The 23,533-nt window shown below is 35.1% G+C and overlaps 1 long non-coding RNA gene and 1 pseudogene across 3 annotated transcripts in view; one reads left to right on the forward strand and one right to left on the reverse strand.

Moving 5' to 3' along the window:
- LOC309620793 overlaps window positions 1-23,533 on the forward strand; it is a 959,234-nt gene that overhangs the window by 608,322 nt on the left and 327,379 nt on the right. The gene's annotated exons all lie outside the window — the stretch shown is intronic.
- LOC309620787 (glyceraldehyde-3-phosphate dehydrogenase pseudogene) lies at window positions 17,585-20,146 on the reverse strand (annotated as a pseudogene). Its single transcript has one exon. The product of its transcript is annotated as a glyceraldehyde-3-phosphate dehydrogenase pseudogene (transcript).

Raw genomic sequence — 23,533 nt, forward strand, 5'->3', positions numbered from 1 at the left:
CCCACAGTGAAACAGAGCCACCCCCCGCCTCTGCAGGAGACCCCCCAACACCAGCAGGTAGGTCTGGTTCAGTCTCCCCCAGGGTCACTGATCCTTCCGCTGGGTCCCGATGCGCACACTACTTTGTGTGTGCCCTCCAAGAGTGGGGTCTCTGTTTCCCTCAGTCCTGTCGAAGTCCTGCAATCAATTCTCACTAGGCTTCAAAGCCTGATTCTCTAGGAATTCCTCCTCCCGTTGCCAGACACCCAGGTTGGGAAGCCTGACGTGGGGCTCAGAACCTTCACTCCAGTGGGTGGACTTCTGTGGTATAAGTGTTCGCCAGTCTGTGAGTCACCCACCCAGCAGTTATGGGATTAGATTTTACTCTGATTGCGCCCCTCCTACCGTCTCACTGTGGCTTCTCCTCTGTCCTTGGACGTGGGGTATCCTCCTTGGTGAAGTCCAGGGTCTTCCTCTCAATGATTGTCCAGCAGCCAGTTGTGATTCTGGTGCTCTCGCAAGAGGGAGTGAGAGCACGTCCTTCTACTCCGCCATCTTGGTTAATCCTCAGTTTTACCTTTTCTTATGGGCAAATTATTGAACCTGTTTGAATCTATTTTATAATGTTATTGTGAGGATTAAATAAGAAAACAATATAATAAGTGCCAAGTGTAAAGCATGCCACATGTGGACGTTTATTGAGTATCACAGACCAAACAAACAAAATAATAGTAATAATCAGACATTGCCATGAAAAGTAAAATCTGTCAAAACCAAGTTTCTTCTAGTAGATGCTTAATTGGAAAAATGTAGAATAGATTATTGAGATAAAATATTTATTATTATTTTTACCATTCTAGACTTTGGAATAAACATTTACAGTAAAATTGATCAAGAAAAAAATTCAGAACCTCTTCTTATTTGATTAATGTTCTGGGAATGAAATGCTAAAATTTTTGCAAAATGCTCATTTACTAAATTCCTATAAATAGATAAAATTATTCCTACATTTTCACCCTAAAGCATTTGAAATTATCATTATTTTACTCTGTTTCTTTTTAAATTTTAACACTATATTTTAATAAAACTAATAGCAATGTAAATGTTTCCTGTCCCATGTTTCAATAAAATGTCATTTTTGCCTTCATAATAATTCTGAACAGAGTCTTCTGCTTATGCAATTTTTTAACTTGAAATATAGTTGATGTATAATGTTATACTAGTTTCAGGTGTAGTACCTACTGATTTGACAGTTGCATATATTATGAAATGATCACCACAATAAGTCTAGTAACCATGTCCCCATACAAAATGACTATGATATTATTGATCATATTGCTTATGCTGTCTATAACATGCCTGTGACTTATTCATTATATAACTAGAGAGTTAAAACTCCTAATCCCCTTAGTTTATTTCACCCACCCCCAACTCCTCCCCTCTGGCAACCAACCATTTTTTCTCTGCATTTATGAGTCAGTTTTCCTTTTGTGTTGTTTGTTTGTTTTTCTTTTTTAGATTCTACATATAAGTAGGATCATGTGCTATTTGTCTTTCTCTGTCTGACTTATTTTACTTAGTGTAATGCCCTCTAGATCCATTTATGTTGTCACGATATTTCATTTTTTATGGCTGAGTAATATTTCATAATATATTTCCATATATATATATATATATATATATATATATATATACACACACACACACACACACACACCCCTTACCTTCTTTATTCTTTTGTCTATCAGTGGAAACTTAGGTTGCTTCCATTCCTTGGCTATTGAAAATAGTAAATAATGCTGCAATAAACATTGAAGTACACATATCTTCTAAAACTAGTTTTTTGTTTCTTTGGATAAATACCCATAAGTGAAATTGCTAGGTCATATGGCAGTTCTATTTTTAATTTTTTGAGGAATCTCCATACTGTTTTCCATAGTGGGTGTACCAATTTACAATCCCACCAACAGTGCCTGAGAGTTTCCCATTCTCCACATCCTTGCCAACACTTATTATTTGTTTCTCTTTGATGATAGCCATTCTGACAATTATGGGGTGGTATTTCACTGTAGTTTTGATTTGTATTTCCCTGATGATTAGTGATTTTGAGCATCTTTTCGTGCATCTGTTGGCCATCTGTATGTCTTCTTTGGAAAAATGTCTATTCAGATCCTCTGTCCATTTTTTAATTGGGTTGTTCGTTTTTTTGGTGTTGAGTTGTACGAGTTCTTTTTATATATTTGATATTAACCTCTTATAAGATAAATTGTTCAAAAATACGTTCTTTCATTTGGTAAGCTGCCTTTTTATTTTTTTGAGAATCTCCTACACTGTGTAAAAGCTATTTAGTTTGATGTAGTCATTTGTTTATTTTTGCTTTTGTTTCCCTTGCCTGAGGAGACATAACCAAAAAATATTGCTAGGAGAGTTGTCAAATAGCTACTCCCTCTATTTTTCTCTAAGAGTTTTATTGTTTTAGGTCTTACATGTAAGTCTTTAATCAGTTTTGATTTTATTCTTGTATATGGTGTGAGAAAGTAGTCCAGTTTGATTTTTTTTTTGCATGTAGCTGTCCAGTTTTCACAATGCTGTTTATTGAAGAGGCTGTCTTTTCCCCCATTGTGTATTCTTGCCTCATTTGTCTTAAATTAATTGACCACATAAGCTGATTTATTTCTGGACTCTCTATTCTGTTGCATTGATCTATGTGTCTGTTTTTGTACTGGTACCATTCTGTTTTAATTAATGTAGTCTTGTAGTATAGTTTGAGATCAGGGAATGTGATACCTCTAGTTTTATTATTTTTTCTCAAGATTGCATTGGCTATTTGGGGTATTTTGTGTTTCCACACAAATTTTAGAATTATTTGTTCTAGTTCTATGAAAAATATCCAGGGTATTTTGATGAAGATTGCATTGAACCTCTAGGTTGTCCTTGGTATTATGGTCATATTAACAATATTAATTCCTCCAATCCATAAGCACTGTATATCTTTCCATTTGTTTCTGTCATCTTCAGTTTCTTCCATCTGTGTCATAGTTTTCTGAGTACAAGCCTTTTAACTCCTTGGTTAGACTTATTTCTATTTTTTGATGCAACTGCAAGTAGGATTTTTTTTCTTAATTTCTCTTTCTAATAATTCATTTTTAGTGTATAGAAAAACAACAGATTTCTGTTTCTGTATATTAATTTTTTATCTTTTACTGAATTTACTTATTCTAAAGGTTTATCAGTGGTGTCTAAGATTTTCTATATATAGTATCATCAACTATATATAGTGTCATCAGCAAAGACTGGTTTTACTTCTTCCTTTCCAATTTATATTGTTTTTAATTATCTTTCTTGTCTTGTTGCTTTGGCTAGGACTTCCAATTTTATGTTGAAGAAAAATGGTGAGGTGGGTATCTTTTGATGAGAGTGGCAAGAGGACATGCTTTCAGTTTTTAAGTGTTGAGTATGATCTTGGCTGTAGATTTGTCATATATGGCCTGTATCATGTCGAGATATGTTCCCTCTACACCCACTTTGTTGAGAGCTTTTATCATAAATGGATATTGAATTTTGTGAAAAACTGTTTCTGCATCTGTTAAGATGGTCATATTGTTTTTATTCTTTATTTTGTTAATGTGATGTCTCACATTGGTTGATTTTCAGATATTGAATCATCCTTGCACCACTGGGACAAATCCTCCTTGATCATAGTGTATAATCCTTTAAATGTATTGTTGAATTCAGTTTGCTAATATTTTGTTGAGGAGTTTTGCATATATGTTCATCAGTGACATTGGTCTATAATTTAGGTTTTATTTTGTGTGTGTGTGTATGGTATCTTTGTCTGGTTTTGGTATCAGGGTGATGCTGGCCTCATAAAATGAATTCCAAAGCATTCCTTCCTCTGCAGTTTTTTTGGAGTAGTTTGAGAAGGATAGGTATTAATTCTTCTCAAATATTTAATAGAATTCACCTGTGAAACCATTGGTGCTAGAGTTTTATTTGTTGGGAGTTATTTTTTTTATTTTTTTTTAAAGGGAACGCTATTTATTTATTTATTTATTTTGGCTGTGTTGGGTCTTCGTTTCTGTGCGAGGGCTTTCTCTAGTTGCGGTGAGCGGGGGCCACTCTTCATCGCGGTGTGCGGGCCTCTCACTGTTGCGGCCTCTCTTGTGGCGGAGCACAAGCTCCAGACGCACAGGCTCAGTAGTTGTGGCTCATGGGCCTAGTTGCTCCGCGGCATGTGGGATATTCCCAGACCAGGGCTCAAACCTGTGTCCCCTGCATTGGCAGGCAGATTCTCAACCACTGCACCACCAGGGAAGCCCGGGAGTTATTTTTATTACTGATAAAATTATTTACTAATAATTGGTCTGTTCATATTTTCTATTTTTTCCTGATTCATTTTTGGGACATTGTTTCTAGGAACTTAGCCATTTCTTCTAGGTTGTCCATTTTATTGGTGTATAATTGTTCATGGTGATCTCTTATGATACTTTGTATTTCTGGGGTGTAGGTTGTGATGTCTCCTCTTTCATTTCTTTTTTTTTTAAATTTGTTTTATTTTTGGCTGTGTTGGGTCTTTGTTGATGTGCATGGGCTTTCTCTAATTGCGGCAAGTGGGCTCTTGTTGCAGTGGCTTCTTTTGTTGTGGAGCATGGGCTCTAGGCACACGGGCTTCAGTAGTTGTGGCACACAGGCTCAGTAGTTGTGGCTCGTGGACTCTAGAGCACAGGCTCTGTATTTGTGGCACATGGGCTTATTTGTTCCATGGCATGTGGGATCTTCCTGGACTAGGGCTCAAACCTGTGTCCCCTGCATTGGCAGGAAGATTCTTAACCACTGTGCCACCAGGGAAGTCCTCCTCTTTCATTTCTGATGTTGCTTATTTGGGCCCTCTCTCTTTTTATCTTGATGAGTTTGTCTAAAGATTTATCAACTTTGTTTAGCTTTTCAAAGAACTAGCTCTTAGTTTCATTGATCTTTTATGTTGGCTTTTTAGATTCTATTTCATTTATTTCTGCTCTGAAATTAATGACTTCCTTCCTTTCACTCAGTTTGGGTTTTCTTTGTTCTTATCTTTCTAGTTTCTTTAGGCATAAGGTTAGATTGTTTATTTGAGATTTTTTCTTGTTTCCTGGGATAGACTTCCATCTCTATAAACTTCCCTCTTAGAACTGCTTTTTCTAGTGTCTCATAGATTCTGAATTGCTGTGTTTCTATTTTCATTTGTCACCAGGTTTGTTTTTATTTTGTCTTTTGACTTCTTCAGTGACCTGTTTGTTGTTTAGTAGCATGTTATTTAGCATCCATGTATTTGTGTTTTTTGCAGTTTTTTCTTATAGTTGATTTCTAGTCTCATACCATTGTCAGAAAAGATGCTTGATATGATTTTAATCATCTTAAATTTATTGAAACTTGATTTCTGGCCTAGCATGTAATCTATCCTGGAGAATGTTCCATGTGCACATGAAAAGAATGTATATTCTGCTACTTTTGGATGAAATGTTATATATAATATATGTATATTATAAATTTTAAGTCCATCTGGTCTAATGTCTAATGTGTCTTTTAAGACCAATATTTCCTTATTGATTTTATGTCAGGAAATCTGTCCATTGAAGTAAGTGGGCTGTTAAAGTTCCCTATTATTATTGTGCTACTATCACTTTCTCCCTTTATGTCTGCTAATATTTGCTTTATGTATTTAGGTGTTCTTATTTTGGGTGCATATATAATTGTTATATCTTCTTGTTGGAATTACCCCTTTATCATTATGTAATGTCCTTCTTTGTCTCTTGTTACAGTCTTTGTTTTAAAGTCTCTTTTGTCTGATATAAGTATTTCTACCTCAGCTTTATTTTTATTTCCACTTGCACAGAACACCTTTTTTCATCCCCTTTCAGTCTGTGTCTTTTTAAATCTGAAGTGAGTCTCTTGTAGGCAGCATATTATGAGTCTTATATTTTTAATCCATTCAGACACCCTATGTGTTTTTATTGGAGCATTTAGTCCATTTACACTTCAAGTAATTATTGATAGGGATGTACTTACTGCCATTTTGTTAATTCTTTTCTGATTGTTTACATAGTTCTTTTTTGTTCCTTTCTTCTTCTTTTGCTCTTTTCCTTTGTGATTTGATGACTATCTTTTGTGTTATGTTTGGATTCCTTTCTCTTTTTGTGTGTGTGTGTCTATTATAGGTTTTTGGTTTATGGTTACCATGAGGTTCATAAATAAATAAATAAATACACAAACACACATATATACACACACATTACACATATATAAATAATCACATACACGATTGTTTTAAGTCGATGATCTCTTAAGTTCAAACTCATTCTGATACCTCTGCATTTTTACTCCCCCCATGCTAAATGTTTTTGACATCATGTTTTACTGCTTATTGTGGATATAGATTATTTTACTATCTTTGTCTTTTAAGCTTCCTACTAGGTTTATAAGGGTTGATCTCTTGTTTATACTGTATACTTGCATTTACCATTGAGATTTTTCCCATCATAATTTTCATTTTTCTAATGGTGTTCTTTTCTGCTTTGTGAAGTCCCTTTAACATTTCTTTTAAAGCCTGTTTAGTGGTGCTGAACTCTTTTTTTTTTTTTAATTTATTTTATCCATTTATTTAATTTTTGGCTGCATTGGGTCTCCACTGCTGCACGTGGGTTTTCTCTAGTTGCTGAGAGCAGGGGCTACTCTTTGTTGTGGTGCGCAGGCTTCTCATTGCGGTGGCTTCTCTTGTTGTGGAGCACGGGCTTTAGGCGCGTGGGCTTCAGTAATTGTGGCACACAGGCTCTAGAGCGCAGGCTCAGTAGTTGTGGCGCACGGGCTTAGTTGCTCCGCGGCATGTGGGATCTTCCCGGACCAGGGCTCGAACCCCTGTCCCCTGCATTGGCAGGCGGATTCTTAACCACTGCACCACCAGGGAAGCCCTGAACTCTTTTAGCTTTTTCTTTTCTGTAAAACTCTCTCTGTCCTTCAAATTGGAATAGCCTTGCCATTAAAGTATTCTTGGTTGTAGGTTTTTCCTTTTCATCACTTTGAATATATCATGTCACTCCCTTCTGGCCTGCAGAGCTTCTGCTCTAAAGTCAGCTGAGAGTCTTATGGGAGTTCTTTTGTATGTAACTAGTTGCTTTTCCCTTGCTGCTTTTCAGATTCTTGTTTTATTTTTAATTTTTTCCATTTTAATTATAATGCATCTTGGTGTGGACCTCTTTAGGTTCATCTTGTTTGGCACTTTTTGTGCTTCCTGAACGTGGATGTCTCTTTCCAAGATGAGGGAAGTTTTCATCTATTATTTCCTCAAATAAGTTCTTTGCCTCTTCTGCTCTCTCTTCTCTTTCTTGGACCCTTATAATTTCGAACATTTATAGGTTTGATGTTGTTTCAAAGGTCTCATAAAATATCTTCATTTAAATTTTTTTTTCTTTTTTCCACTAAGCTTGAATGATTTCCATTACTCTGTCATGCAGTTCACTGATCCATTCCTCTGTATCATTGAATCTGCTGTTGGTTTCGTCTAGTGTATTTTTTACTTGAATTGTTGTATTTTTCACTTTAATTGTTGTATTCTTCCGCTCTGTTGGTTGTTCTTAGTTTTTCTCTGTGTTACAGTTTTCACTGTGTTCATCTATTCTTCTCCCAAGCTCATTGAGCATCTTTATGAGCATTACCTTGAACTCCTTATTGGGTAGATTGCTTACCTCCACTTTGTTTAGTTCTATTTCTGAGGTTTTGTCTTATTCCTTCATTTGAAACATATTCCTCTGTCTCCTCATTTTTCCTAAATTTCTATGTTCGTTTCTACATATTAGGTAGGTTGGTTACATTTCTTAGTCTCAGAGAGGTAGCCTTATGTAGGAAATGTCTTGTTGGGCCCAGCACTGCACTCCTCTCTGGTCACCAGAACCATATGCTCTAGGTTGACCCCTGTGTATGCCCTTCTGTTTTAGCAGGGCTGACTACTGTGGGTGCAATGGTAGGTGGAGCTGGCTCCCAGCCTGGTTGATTCCAGGTCCTGTCTCTAGCAGTGGCTGCTGACCAGCTGGTGGGTGAGGTTAGGTCCTGGCATGGCTGGCTTCCTGACCCATGGCATCCTGGGTGTGTTGCAGGCCTGCTGACAGGCAGGGCCAAGGTCTGGCACAGTTGTCTGAATGGCCTGGGGGGTGGTCCTGGGGCTAGTGCTGTCCTGCTGGTGACCAGGTTAGGGTCCCAGGGTCACTGATTGCTCGGCCCCAGAGAACACAGGACTGGTACTGGCCCTTTGCTTAAATTATTCTTTTTTCCATATTCTAAGGAAATAGTTAAGGAATATTCTACAATTTTGCTTTTTGTTCACTGATAATTTATCCACTAAAGTATTTTTTCTTATAAATCCAAGCTTTGTATCAATATTGTAGAACTTTAAATTCATCTAATGATGATTTCATGAATATTTGTTTTAGACAAAATTATAATAGATACAGTTGGACAATTTCTAGATAGAAAGCTATATGAAGAAAAAAATTAAAAATCGCCTTTCAAACAGTCAACTTTATTCTTCAAATTTGTATATGTTTTGATTATTCCAAATACTATTTGAATTGAAAAACTCCTGATCTTTTGGGAATTTAAATTTTATGAATGATGGTTTTTCCAGGCTACTTGAAGAACAATGTTTTTTTCTGTATATACAAAGCTACGTAATAACATAAAATTTTATGAAAATACCAATGCTTAGTTTCTAAAAAGAAAAAAGCAAATACTTATATTTAGCTATACCTGCACAAATGTATTATGTTATAAATCAAAACATCAAAGTTTTATAGCTTGAAACCATAAGGTTTGACTGACATATCTGGTGTGTTTCATATAATAAAATTGATGCTACTAGATGGTCATGACTCTAAGTAAAGGCTTTATTGACTACCACCATGAAAATATAACAAAGTACTCAATGTGATGTGTTCTTTGAATGCACCAAAAAATAGGTAATTCTATAGGATACTGCCAAGTAACTAGCTAAGTCATCACATTGAAGAGCAAATTGGCAGAATTGTGAAGAGAGTAATACTGTTCTGGTATTAATAACTTCCCCTTTTTTGCCCACATTACCTTCAATTCATGCTATCAATGACCTCATGATACCTGCTTTGTGCCAAAGTTTCTATAGTAAACTAAACTCCCATTTGAGAAATCCATCGAAGAGCCTGAATAAGGCACCTTTTAAATGAATGCATGTTTAATAATAAAAGTACAACCATATTGGCAAGACCATTGGGTCAGAGTCACGGCTGGTAGACATGGTCCACAGAAAGAAGTTGTAATTTATTGCCTCTTAGGTAGTAGCTTGTTGTACCTGTTTATGTCTTGTATTTTCCAAAGTTGTATTTCATTTCAACTAATTGGAGGTGTTGTAAAATGAAAGGCCTGGTCTGATTTGCTGTTAGACTTTCCTTGTTGCCCTTTAAAAATGCCAAATGGGAGGAAAAAATTGAGAAGAAAATCTATGCACTGGGAAGCAGGTTGGGAGGAGCTACTGTCAGGGGGGCTGAAAATTCAGATATTTAGGTTCAGAACTTTAGTAGAGACCAGCAGTACATTTAAGCATACAGTTTTGAAAGATATTAATAAGAAATCTGTTTGATTATGTTTGCTAAAGAAAATATTTTCTCTCTTAAGCTAGGGGAACTATGTAAACACCTGCAAATTGAGGTAACTCTATTCCACTAACCACCTCTACTACAACTACTGCATAAAAGCAGAAACATACTCATTAAATATAGCTGAAAATCATATCATTAGCATGGATATCTCATGCATGAATTACCTTATCCAAAGCAAAATAAAGCCTTTTCTGCAAGCAGTTTATAATGTGCAAAATTTTGTTGGTGCTTATTAATAAGAAATAAACCAATTTCAATTCATCTACTGACTTAAGGTCCCATTGATGCAGTTGAGGTTTGAGTTTTTAACAGCATCTTGCCCTATCTTAGATAAAAAATAATCTGCATTTTTTGTAACCTGAACTTGTACTTTATGGGAAATCTAAATGTACATTATAGAATGTCAACTTTTAGTTAAATAGATGATATGTTTAAAAAGAGAAGCTGGTTATTTTTTGTTTTTCATTTGTAATATCCTGAACATTGAAGAAATTTTTGGAAAAATTGCTCAATGTAAAAGCCAGTTCTCTTTAGGGTATCTGTGAATGCCTTCACAGCCTAACTTAGGCAATGGAGTTCTCTAAACCTTAACTCAAATATTCAATAATAATTGATGTGAGTACAACCAAAATATATTTTAAAGCTAATGAAGAGTAAAGCACATCTTCTAACTTGATTTTCCCTACATAAATATTTGAAGATATGAAGTAGCAGATCCTTACTGGGTATCTGTGTTCAATGTCTAATCGATATTTTGGGGCCAGGAGATCTTATTTTAGAGTCCACAAATCCTGGGTTTTTGTTAATTAAATTCAAATGGTATGCAAACTTAGACAGAGAAAATGACATCTCTATTTTCCTTATCCTCTAACTAAAAACTAACATTTCTTTTCATTTTGAAAGTGGGCAACAGACCACTGTAATATTGGCCATACTTACTACTTTGTCAGCAATAGACAGCACAGATAATTTCGTGTCACATAAAAGTTGCAATAATTATATTAAAATAAATTTAACCTCATCTTATTTCAAAATTATGATCATTTTAGACCTGATGCTAAATCTTGTTATCCAATGTGTTAAAATGAAGCAAGTATATTACTATACTATATTTCAATATAACTTTTTTATTTGTAAATGAGTATATTAAAAGTTTGTACTTCAAGTGGTTATTCTAAGGATATAGTGCTTAGAATCATATCTAACACACAGTATTTGCTACAGTTACCTGCTTTTAGAGATTTCATAATTCTACTGTATATACAGAGCATGTTTCCATGAAACTTAGCCACATAAGACAGGATGTAATGTGTAGCAAAAATGAACAATGGAAGTGATAATTATTTTAGGAATCCAAAGAAAGCGATAAATTAGAGTTGTCTAGTATTTCTCTAGGATGGCTTCATGGAGGTAAAAGATTGGCCTTAGCTGGGTTTGACAGAGGAAATCCTATGGTGTCCTCAAACTTGTAAAGTTGGATTTATCATAGTGCATGCCTGCATTGGTGAGTGTAAAATCTGGTATGGATTTTAGGACCACTTTGGGGTGCCTTGAGGTACAAAATGATGAATTATTTCATTGACAGTCTCAAAATTTGCCTATGTGATTACTGCTGTTGCTCTCATGAAAAATTGATATTGCTCAAGAAAAGCAGTGTGGCAGGGTATGGAAACATGGGTCCCTGAATCAGCTGGCCATGTTTTTAAATCCTGCCTCTGTAGTTTTGGGAAAATTGCTTAAATTCTTTAAATTTTTTCATATGAAATTCTGTTTGCTTAATTACTCAGCGAATATTTATTATTTGTCTATTTTGCGCCAGGTACTATGCTAGGTTCTGAAGATAAGGCAAATAAGGTACATAGATCCAACATGGAATTTAAAGTCTCTAAAAGAAAACTATGCCTACCTCAAAGGGTTGTATTGAGGATTAGGAGTATCATAAATTCATGTTGTAAAATTGTAATATATAAATAAAGCAAAATATTTAAACTTTATGGCACCTTATCTAGCCTATAGTAGGTCCCCAATAAATGGTAGCTGATATTACTGTTACAAACTCTTAGAAGTATTTTAAGTGTTCTGAGGCAATTCTAATACAGAGCCAGATTTGAAAATCACTGATTTAGAACAGTGGTTCTCAAACTTGTCTGCATATTGGAATTATTTGGGGGAGCTTACAAACTACTGATCATTGGCCCCACCCCCAGTAATTCTGATTTACTTGAACTCAGGTGTGGCCTGGGTGTTGGCATTTTGAAAATCTCCTCAGGTAATTACAACTTGCAGCCAAGGTTGTGCACAACTGAGAAAATACCAAGCACTCAAATCTGCTAAATATAGTACATTCAACTTTTAATTTTCATTTTCTGCCCTAAATCCTTGATGACAGTATTTATTAGGGATTTTGACAAATGCAACTTTATAATGACAAGACTCCTCATATAACATAAAATTGGAGAAAAATAAGGATGACGAGCCTGTTCATTTATCATATATTATTTTGTGTAGTGCTACAATGATAAGAATATGTGGAGCCAGGTTTGATTAGCAGCACTGGAGGGCGTCTACCTATTTACATTGTAGCAAGAACTAAGGTGAGGGTGTTATGTTATTGTTGTCTCTTTATCATCATTTCAGCACTACTTCCTGGGTTTTATAGCCAGACACTGAGAAAGCATGTGTGTGTGTGTGTGTGTACACTTCTTATAACAACACTATGAGCTAATTTAATATTATCTCATTTAGAGATGACTAAAAAGAGATTTATGATAAATAACTTGACCATGGTAATCAGCCTAGTAAGTTTCAAACTCTGGATTTAAACTTAATTCTGCCAGACTTCAAAAAATGCACACTTAATTACTTTATACTGTCTCATAAAGAGATGACCCTTACCTATATTTTAGAATTCTTTCATTGTTCTGATCAGAAAATATTCCTTCATACTCTTGTGTGTCATCTGGCTTTTGATTTCTTGCTCTTCTAGATTCCCTGTGTTTATGTATGCTTTCATTGTGACACTTAAGCTGGTATTAATCTGCAATTTTATCTGATATGTAGTATCTGCTTTAATACTTATACAAAGGTAAATATGATTATTCTATATTACAAATGAGGAAACTGAGGCTCACAAGTTAGATAAGTTGCAATTGTTGACAACTAGTTAGTATAGAAGCCAGTATCAGAGCTCAGAAATACCGGAGTACATGCTTTCAACCACTACAAGGGAATCATACAACTATTCTATCCAACTCCCTCTTCCATATGATTTTCCATTCCCCTCCCAGACATCCAACAATTATCTGCAACAGAACCAGACACTCAGGGCTGGGGTGGGGGCGGGAGGGAAGCCGACCTAGGCCTCGGCTTCTTAGGAGAAACTGAAGTCCATCAATTTAAGATTGCGTAAAAATTAAAATTAACTTGATATGAAAGCATTGAACCTCATATTTTTAAAAGGGACATCTGGTCAGAAGAAAGGAAATAATATTCACTGCTATACCAATTATTTTGTGCCTCAAGTCACCAAGAAAAATGCATAATGTAATTTGTTAAATGAGTTGAATTCTAAGAAGATTCATTTCAGAGATGACTAAATAAAAGGGAAAAATGGTTTTGGAGCTTCAGTATGTAAGTTACAGTTATCTAGAAAATTAACTTATATTGCTACTTTATTCTCTAATTGTATAAAATAAGTGTATGTGTAATGCAACAGCTCCCTTCTCGTAGATTACTATCGCTGAATTGGAATTTAATGTTTTCCTTTCAGTTTTTATCTGAGGATCGTATAAAAAGCAATTCGTGACTATACTTGCTGTGGTATTTTTCTTGAGGACATATCCACAATGTTATTTAATGTCCTGTATAAAGACATGAACATAAACACTGATACATACACACTCCTTTCACACGTATTTCTAGTTTAGTTAAAAGTAAGCTTCCCATGAGTAACTAATACGCTTTACAATAATGAAAACGGATTAAATTTTGCTTAGAAGTGTTTAAAACACCAACTGTATTCAAAATGATTTTTATAGATGCAAAGTTGTCCATCAAATGTATAGATGGCTTTTTAATAAAGTGATAATAAAGTAATTAGATCAGCATTTTCCATAGCTCCTACTAGAGAACATTAATTTCATGGGGTGTTTAAAGTTGGCATGCAAAAAAAATCCCTTAATAAGTTTGCAAACAGTAGGTTAAATGGATATATATATATAAGTTTGCAAACACTAGGTTAAATGGATACACACACACACACACACACACACACACACACAGTTTTCTCACAGGATTTCCCAGTGCCTTTAATGTGCACATTTTGATTTCCCAAAAGGAGAATATATTGTGAACCATTTCCTGAACTTATTAGACCATTAAGCCATTTGTTTACAGGGTATTCCATAAAACGCAGAAGAGAAAATAATCCTTTAGATATTTTAATGAATAATGAAGGCTTTGGGGATTTCTATTTACACTGAATTAAAGGAAGAGAATGGCAGTAGAATTGTAGCAAGGCTTGCTTATTTTGCCTCTCTCTAGTTTGATAACAGCTGTTTTAATGGTTTCCAGTTACACGAAGATAGCCTTGTTCAGTCATGGTCAATCTGGAGAAGAGCCAGATTCTAGGTACATATAGGATATACACACTTCAGAAGTGAAAAGCATCATGGGACTTCATTCCAAAAGAATGGATGAAACATTTCTTAATACTGAGTTTTTTCCCACCCTCCCTTTATCTCACTCTCTTTCTTTCTTTCTTTCTTTCTTTTTTTCTTTCTTTCTCTTTTTGTAACTGTTTGATTCAATTTATACTATGAGCAAGTCAGACAAAATTAGTCTATGGCGAGAGAAGTCAGAATAGTGATGACCTCTGAGGGGTAGGAACTGACTGGGACAGACCTGAAAGAAACTTCTAGATGATAAAAAGGTGCTATATCTTGATCTAGGTGAAGATTATATATATATAAACAGCTTACATATATATGTAAAAATTTATCAAGCTCTTTACTGAAGGTGTATGTACATTATTGAATATAACCTTTACATTAACAGAATAAAATCTTCAAACTTAGGTAATATCTATCTGTCTCTCTCTCTCTCTCTTTCTCTCTCTCTCTCTCTCTCTCTATATATATATCTTTCTCTATTTTTTCTTGCCTATTTAATACAGATTTCTTAATGCAGATATTTAAAGGGAACTCTGCACTGCCCTGGCAACCATATCAACACAGAGAATGAATGAATGACTACACATGGATAAATAGTATTTGCAGGTTTGCACATATATCTAGCATTTACTCTTAGAGAATGACATACCAAAGAAAGGATGGGGAGTGGGAGCAGTATGCACCAATGAGGAGAAAGATTTTATCAATGGCATTGTTTAGACTTGCTGGTGCATGGTGATATTAACAACAACAGCAACGACTTTCAGGAATTTTATCATTGTTTTTAAATTCTCCAAAAGCAAAACACTCCCTCTGTGCCTGCACCTGGAGTGGACCACCTCTACTACCCTGTACTTGGTATCCCACTGCTGTTAGAATTGTCTTTAAATAAATCTCTACTTAAGACACTAAATTGCTAACAAACTTCTACAAAATAATGATTAATTTATACATATTTTAAAAACATCTAACACAAATTTCTGCCAATACTCAACATTTTCACATATGCTAAGATTTAATACTCAAAACTGAAAAAAATATGGAAAAAACTGAAAAAATATAGAAAAAATTGTGGCATGAATCTGACCATAGAAATGAGTACTTATAAACATTGGCATGCTTATTTTGAAATTCACTTAATAAAACCTATTAAAATCAAGCACCCTGGAAATTTCAGTTGTATAAATTTATCCCCATATGGCCGTGTCCTTCATTAAAGTAATACTTAAATTGATTACAACATGTATCTCATTTCTTATATTTTAAATGTACAACATACTTAAAGTGGACTGAATTATGTCCTTAGCCAGATACCAAATAAAAAGGGCCATTGTTAATTGGTCTCCTGTAGGCTCTCTATCTCTACCTCTTGTCTGCCATAACTCTAATTCTAGCTGCTTAAAGACCTTATAATTCTTTCTCTTGCCAGATATTTTCACTGGCTTTGTGTTATGCCCTCTAGTCCCTGATCCAAAATTACTTTTGCCCTGATGATTACATCCTCTCTTTCTTCTCAGAAAGAAATGACATAGTATAAGCCTATTACTCCTTTTATCTGGAGAAAATTGGGAAAAATCCTTCAGGTCCTGCTAGATAAATAAAGGGTTCAAATGTTTTTCATCAACATAACTCACCCATCTAGAATGTTAAGCGGACAGTAGTGGTACCTTATTGGGAGTAATAGAACTATAGAAAATATAATAGCTAATTGATTATGGGATAAAGGCCAATGATCACTAGAAAATAAGATGAAAATTTATTTGTATTCTGAATTATTAATGAAATTCTGATATCAATATTCTAATGTATAGAGATCACTACTTAGGTTAACCCTCTAGGATTTCAGACAGTATTGAGTGGGACCAGGATGTTAACAAAATTCTTAGGAGTTAATCATCTATATCTTAATCTGAATTGTGGTACACTACATTAAATTTTCTGCTTAAAGAAAAGAAGACAACCTCCTTTCATTTGTGACTAGTGCCACTCCATTTCATACATTCAGTTCTGAAACTTTACAAGAGACATGAAGCTAGCCTAACTACATATTTTTCATATTTTTAGAGGTGTCATGGCTTAATTCTTGATACCCACAACCTTGATAATAACTGGTGTCTGCCTTAAGTGCGCTTCAATTCAGAAATTATATTAAACTCAAAATTTTCTTTATTAGCTATGAACTTTTAAAAGAATTAAGTCTTTCTCCTCTACATATAGAAGTGTGGTTTATCAACATTTTGGCAATATGAACATGTATATTAGAAATATTTATCTTCCTAGATTTGGCTCAATGTAGCAAACATTTACTGAATGTCTACAAAAGCCAGGAGAGGCACCAGTGCTAAATATAGGTATTGGCTATGAATGCATATTTTCTCTCTATCCATTGTGATAAGTTGTTCTCTCTACTCTGAACATCAGTATTGGCAATCACAGTTTTCTCAGCCATCCGATTACATTTAGAGAAAAAACTGAATCTTATTTCTAAACCTCTGGATGATTTTCATGTGGAAACTTTATTCAAAGAATTATGTCTTTATACACCTTCTAAAGGGTAGTATTCAAATTTACTGGTAATTATTTTTTGTAGAAGGATATGCTTAGAGAAGATCTTGAAACTGTTAATAACCCCTCTTCAATTAGAAGTCACAGATTAGAATTCTGTGAGCATACTTGTCAAGTGATTTCTCTCTCCCTCTGATTTGTAGTATGTGGAAACAGAAACTCAAAGAAAACAAACAAAACATGAATGTTTCACTAAATTCCAGGGATGGAAAAAATTCTGATGGTTATTGGTTCCAATTCTATATTTAACTGCTATTCTAGATAGATGATAATGATTTCTTCTTTTTCAAATTAAGGCTTTGAGATTTTTCCTAATCAAGCAGGGTAAGATATATAAATAGAAGTACACACATACACACACACATCATAACAGCACAGGCCTTTGGAATCAGATTTTGATTATATACTTGGATCTGTAATTTTCTAACTTCAAGTAACTTTATTCAGTATTAGTTTTCTAATCTATAAAATGGAGATAAAATACATCGTTCACTGGGTTATCATGAAAAGTAAACAAGACAAAATGTATGTAGCAGAGTGAAAATATATCACTTCAATAGTTGGTAACAGAATTTCTCTTATGAAAGGAACTGTCTTTATTTAGAAAAAGTTAACTGCTTATTTAGGCTGGGTACAGTGTATTTTCTATTGATGGTACACGACAACCTAAGGCTCACTAAGCCCCTCCCCCTTTTTAGGGGTTCTTTTTAGGGGTTCTGGGATGAAAGATTTTGATATTCTCAGTATGTTGGGGGATCAAGTTGGAGCAAGGACTCCCCAGCAGCTGAGGGCCTCTCTCGTGCTCTTGCTGGGGCTGGAGATCCAGGGGCTCTCACTCCTCAGACACTATGTGGACCATAAGACCCCCCACCCTTTTGCTGCAGCTAGACAAAGTGTTTGTTAAGGGCAATGCCAGCCCCAGCATCCAGGGAGGAAGAGTGGGGTGTCACTGCTAAAATTGCAATAGAAAACTTGGTTCTCAGTGTAGCCCAGTGTGGTCTTTAGGGTGCCTTCCAATGCCCACTTTACCTCTTCTTGATAATGTCATATGACATAAATAATGTCATATTTAGCCTGGTTTCTCCAGGCCTCACGTCAGATCTATGTCAAACACGTTGGGGATGGAGGCATGGAAGGACATGCCAGCAAATTTCCAATTCAGCTCAGGGATGTCCTTGCTCCAAAGCCTTTGGCAGTGCCAGTAGAAGCAGGGATGATGTTCTGGGCAGTTCCTCATCCATCAGAGTACAGTTTCCCAGTGAGCCCATCAGTGGTCTTCTGGATGGCAGTGACGGTATGAACTGTGGTCATGAGTCCATCCACAGTGACATTGGCCAGGGGTGCCAAGCAGGTGGTAGTGCAGGAGGCATTGCTGACCATCTTGAGGGAGTTGTACTTCTTATGGTTCATGCCCATCATAAACATGGGGCTATCAGCAGAAGGGACAGAGATGATGAGCCTTTTGGCTCTACAATTCATGTGAGGCCCAGTCTTCTCCAAGGTAGTGAGGCCACCAGTGGACTCCAGAACATACTCAGCACCAGCAGCACCCCATTTGATATTGGCAGGATATTGCTCCTGGAAAATGGAGGTGGGCTTTCCACTGATGACAAGCTTCCCCTTCTCAGACTGGACTGTGCCATTGAACTTGCCATGGGTGGAATCACACCAGAATGTGTAAACCTTGTAGTTGTAGTCAGTGAAGCAGTCATCAATGGTAATACTCACTTTGCCATAGTTAAAAGCAACCCTGGTGACCAGGTGCCCAGTACAGCCAAATCCATTTACTATGGCCTTCACCATTGTGTCTTAGGGACATTGCTGGAATTGCACAAGAAAATGTGGCTGTCTGTTGAATGGGGAGGAGCAGAGAGACTAAACTATTTATTTAGATGTGAAGATAAGGTCCTGAAACTATGTTTTAGAAAAAGACAATAAAAAATAATTAAAACTCTGCTTGAGAAGTGAATAGATTTTGTGGGTCATGAGGAGAAAGAAGAGAGAGAGATAATCAATTGAAATTATGGAATTCTGAGTTATGGAAGAGTAGGTGGCTCAAACTGTTCAGTGTTAGGGTGGCCAAAGGCTGTTAAGAACATAAGTAACTAATTTTAATTTCTTGGTGTTCTTGCCATGTAAAATTCTTCTACCGGCTCAAACCTTTAGTAAAGTATGCTACGCACAAAAATGCCTTTTGTAAATAGTTATTAGAGAATAAGATTCAGATGTCAGTAAAAGCAGAGGCTTAAATTCAGAAGTAAAAAAATAAAAGTCCCTAGAAGCACAGGAATCTTGGGGCAAGTGTTGGGCTCCAAAGAATGAATAATAGATACTTAAATTAATGTATCTAAATGTAAAAAGCCAGAGTGACCTCTGCCAATATTTGGGTTACTTGTATAATTAATATGTAAAAGGGCATGTATTAAGCCTTCAGTAAATATTAACCGCTATTGTATAAAATGTGGATAAATGTTGGATTGTACTCTAGGAATGATTGAGCTGAAGTGATAAAAAGAATGAGTAGAGGTTCAAATACCACCTTCCCTTTTTCCCATAGTTGAAATTAGTTGGTCTTTCCTTGACACTTCCAAAGGAAAATTCATATGCGTGGCTGCCTGCTCTAGAACACCGTGAGCTTCTTGAGGGTAGAGGACATTCAATATTAATTGAATGTGGTGAGCAATTAATTCCTATTGCTCAACACAAGATATTGTCTGCAATAGACTGTCAAACAAACCACAGTGACCAACAACATGAGAAGATAGAGAAACCCTGGAAATGTAGTATAGACATACTTCACAGATATTGTGGGCTTGGTTCCAGACCACTGCAATAAAGTGAATATCACAATATAGTGAGTCATGAATTTTTTTGTTTCCCAGTGCATATAAAAGTTATGTTTACAGTATACTGTAGTCTATTAAGTGTGCAATAGCATTATGTCTAAAAAAACAATGTACATACCTTAATTAAAAAATACTTTATTGCTAAAAAATGTTAATCATCTTCTGAGCCTTCACCGAGTAGTAATCTTTTTATAATAGTAACATCAAAGAATCACTGATCACAGATCATCATAACAAATATATTAATAATGAAAAAGTTTGAAATATGGCAAGAATTGCTAAAATGTGACACATAGACATGACGTGAACAAATGCTGTTGGAAAAATGGCACCAATAGACTTGTACAACACAGGATGGCTATAAACCTTCAATTGTAAAAAATGCAATATCTTCAAAACCCAATAAAATGAAGCATAATAAAATGATATATGCGGGACTAGGTCATTTTCTTATATCCCACAAAATAGAGGCCATAGCCATGCTTTGGAGTCTATATTGCAAGTTGAGGGAAATGTACTCCTGTGAGTTTTATTCACGTGTGACAAAGGGACAGTTACCTATAAAGTACACAGAAAATAATAATTTTATTCTTTTAGGTCCACCTTGTTTTTCATGTTTATGAACTATCTTCATCTTAGATGAGTAAATGTAATATTTGAATTTTTTTCTCTATTATATTTAATAGAGAAAACCTTGCTCCTTAAAACCTTGTTCCAGTGGTTGATTTAGTATTCATATTGATTTTTTATTTATTTTATTTTATTTTATTTTTATTTTTGGCTGCACTGGGTCTTCGTTGCTGCACGGGCTTTCTCTAGTTATGGCAAGCAGGCACTATTCTGTTGCAGTGCACAGGTTTTTCATTGCAGTGGCTTCTCTTGTGTGGAGCACAGGCTCTAGGTGCACAGGCTTCAGTAGTTGTGATGCATGGGGTCAGTTGTTGTGGCTCACCGGCTCTAGAGTGCATGCTCAGTAGTTGTGGCACATGGGCTTAGTTGCTCCACAGCATGTGGGATCTTCCCGGGCTAGGGATCGAACCCATGTCCCCTGCATTGGCAAGCTGATTCTTAACCACTGCATCACCAGGGAGGTCCTGATTTTTTAAAATAATGATGTACCATTTTAGCTTGGCTGTCAGAGAGTTAAAATAAATACATATACGTAAAATATATAGGAAGTATTTATGCCTATTACAATTTTTGCTTTTCATGTGTATGAACTAATTAAAATAAATTATCCAGGTAATAAAAACTCTTACAACAAAGAAAATCTCAGAACCAGATGGCTTCACTGGTGAATTCTTTCAAAAATTTAAAGAGGAATTAATACCAATCCTTTTCAAACTTTTCAGACTTATGCAAATCACTCAATGTGATACACCACATTAATAGAAAAAAGGATAAAAATTAAATGATCATCTCAATAGATGGTGAAAAGAAATATTTGACAAAATTCAACACCTTTTTATGATTAAAAATACTCAACAAATGAGTTATAGAAGGAAATTGCTTCAATATAATAATGATCATATATGAAGAACCTACAGTTGATATTATACTCATTGGTGAAAGACTGAAAACTTTTCTAAAATCAGAAACAAAGCAAGGATGTCCACTCTTACCACTTTTAATCAACACAGTACTGGAAGTGCTACTGAGAACAATTAGGTAAGTAAAGGAAATAAAAGTCATCCAAATTGGAAAGAAAGAAGTACAATTATCTGTGTTCAAAGGTGACACAATCTTAAACGTAGAAACCCTAAAAATTCCATAAAACCCTGTTAGAATTAATAACCAAATTCAGTAAAGTTGTAAGATACAGAGTCAACATTCGAAAATTAGTTGCATTTCTATAAATTAACAATGAACAATCTGAAAAAAAATTAACAATCCCATTTACAGTAGTATCAAAAATAATAAAATAATTAGGAATAAAGTTAAGAGGTGAAAAACTTGTAGACTGGAAACTAAAAATCATTGCTAAAAGAAATTAATAAACACACAAATAAATGGAAAGATAAAACATGTTCATGGACTGGAAGGTTTAATTCTATTAAAATGTCTAAACTACCCAAAGCACTCTACAGAGTCAATGCAATCCCTATCAAAATCCCAGTGGCATTTTTTTTTTTGAGAAATATAAGAAAATCCTAAAATTCATAGAGAATCTCAAAGGACCCTGAATAGGCAAAACAATTTGAGAAAGAAGACAAAGCTGGAGGCCTCACACTTCCTGATTTCAAAACATACTATAAAGCTACAATAATCAAAACAGTATGATATCAAATAAAGACAGACATATTCACTATTGAAACTGAATAGAGAGGCCAGAAAAAAAATTCTCACATATATTGTTAACTGATCTTCAACAAGGACTATAAAATGAGGAAAGATAGTCTCTTCAAAAAATGGTATTGGAAAAGCTGGATATCTACATGCAAAAGAATGAAGTTGGACCCTTATCTTACACTATGTACAAAAATTAACTAAAAATGGATTAAAGATCTAAACATAAGATAAACTATAATACTCCTTGAAGAAAACATAGGGGAAAAACTACATGACATTGGATTGGGCAATGATTTTTTGTGTGTATGAAACCAAAAGCATAGGTAACCAAAACAAAATAGATAAATGGGACTATACCAAATGAAAAAGCTTCTGCACAACAAAGGAAACAAGAGTGAAAAGGCAGCATAAGGAATGGGAGAAACTATCTGCAAACCATATAACAAATAATGGGTTACTATCCAGAATATACAAAGAATTTCTAAAACTCAATAAAAAAAGAATTTCAAAATACTGTTAATATAGAGGGAAATTGGCAGCAAAACCAAACTATAATCTGTGTTTTCTTCTGCTCTATGAGATAGTAATTACTTGTGAAGGAAAATGATGCTTTTGAGAAGATGCACTTGAAGTGGTGAATACATACTGTGTACTTGATTTACATTCCTTTCTCCATTGGGAAGGACATGGATATTGTGGAATGTGGCCTTTAATGTTTCTGCAAAAACAAAATATCTTGCCTATGTAAGTCAGAGATATGAAATTCAACAGTGAAATGAGTACAAGATTATGATCAGCCAGATCCTTCTTTACGCATCCTCAGGAAGTCCTTATTTTCAAGACTGATTTAGTTATTGCAAAAGTAAATTTCTAGTTTCTCATTGGTGTGTAGAGTTTAAAAGTGTGTGCTTTTCTCTTTGTTTGACTAAAGCTAAGTATTTACTTATTCTATGACTCAGCTGTCTATTCCTATGTACATATATATCCCAGAAAAGAGAGGGCATATGTCCACCAAAAAACAAGTACCAGCAGCTTCATAAGAGTTTTATTCATTGTAAGCCCAAACTGGAAATCTAATTGCCCATCAAGAGTATAATGTATAAATAAATTGGTTTTTTTTCTGTTTTTTTTTATTGGAGTATAGTTGCATTACAATATTGTTAATTTACACTGTACATGAAAGGGAATCAGCTATACATATACATATATCCCCTCTTTTATGGATTTCCTTCCCATTTAGGTCACCACAAAGCACTGAGTTGAGTTTCCTGTGCTATACAGTATATCTATTTTACACATAGTATCAATAGTGTATACATGTCAATCGCAGTCTCCTAATTCATGCCACCCCCCCACCCCCCGGTATCTATATGTTTGTTTTCTACGTCTGTGTGTCTATTTCTGCTTTGTAAATAAGATTGTCTATACCAAATTTTTCAGATTCCACATACATACGTTAATATACGATATTTGTTCTCTTTCTGACTTGCTTCACTCAGTAGGAGAGTCTCTATGTCCATCCATG

Source organism: Balaenoptera borealis (assembly GCF_965194805.1).
Source record: "Balaenoptera borealis genome assembly, chromosome: X".
In the NCBI taxonomy this organism is placed as follows: Eukaryota; Metazoa; Chordata; class Mammalia; order Artiodactyla; family Balaenopteridae; genus Balaenoptera; species Balaenoptera borealis.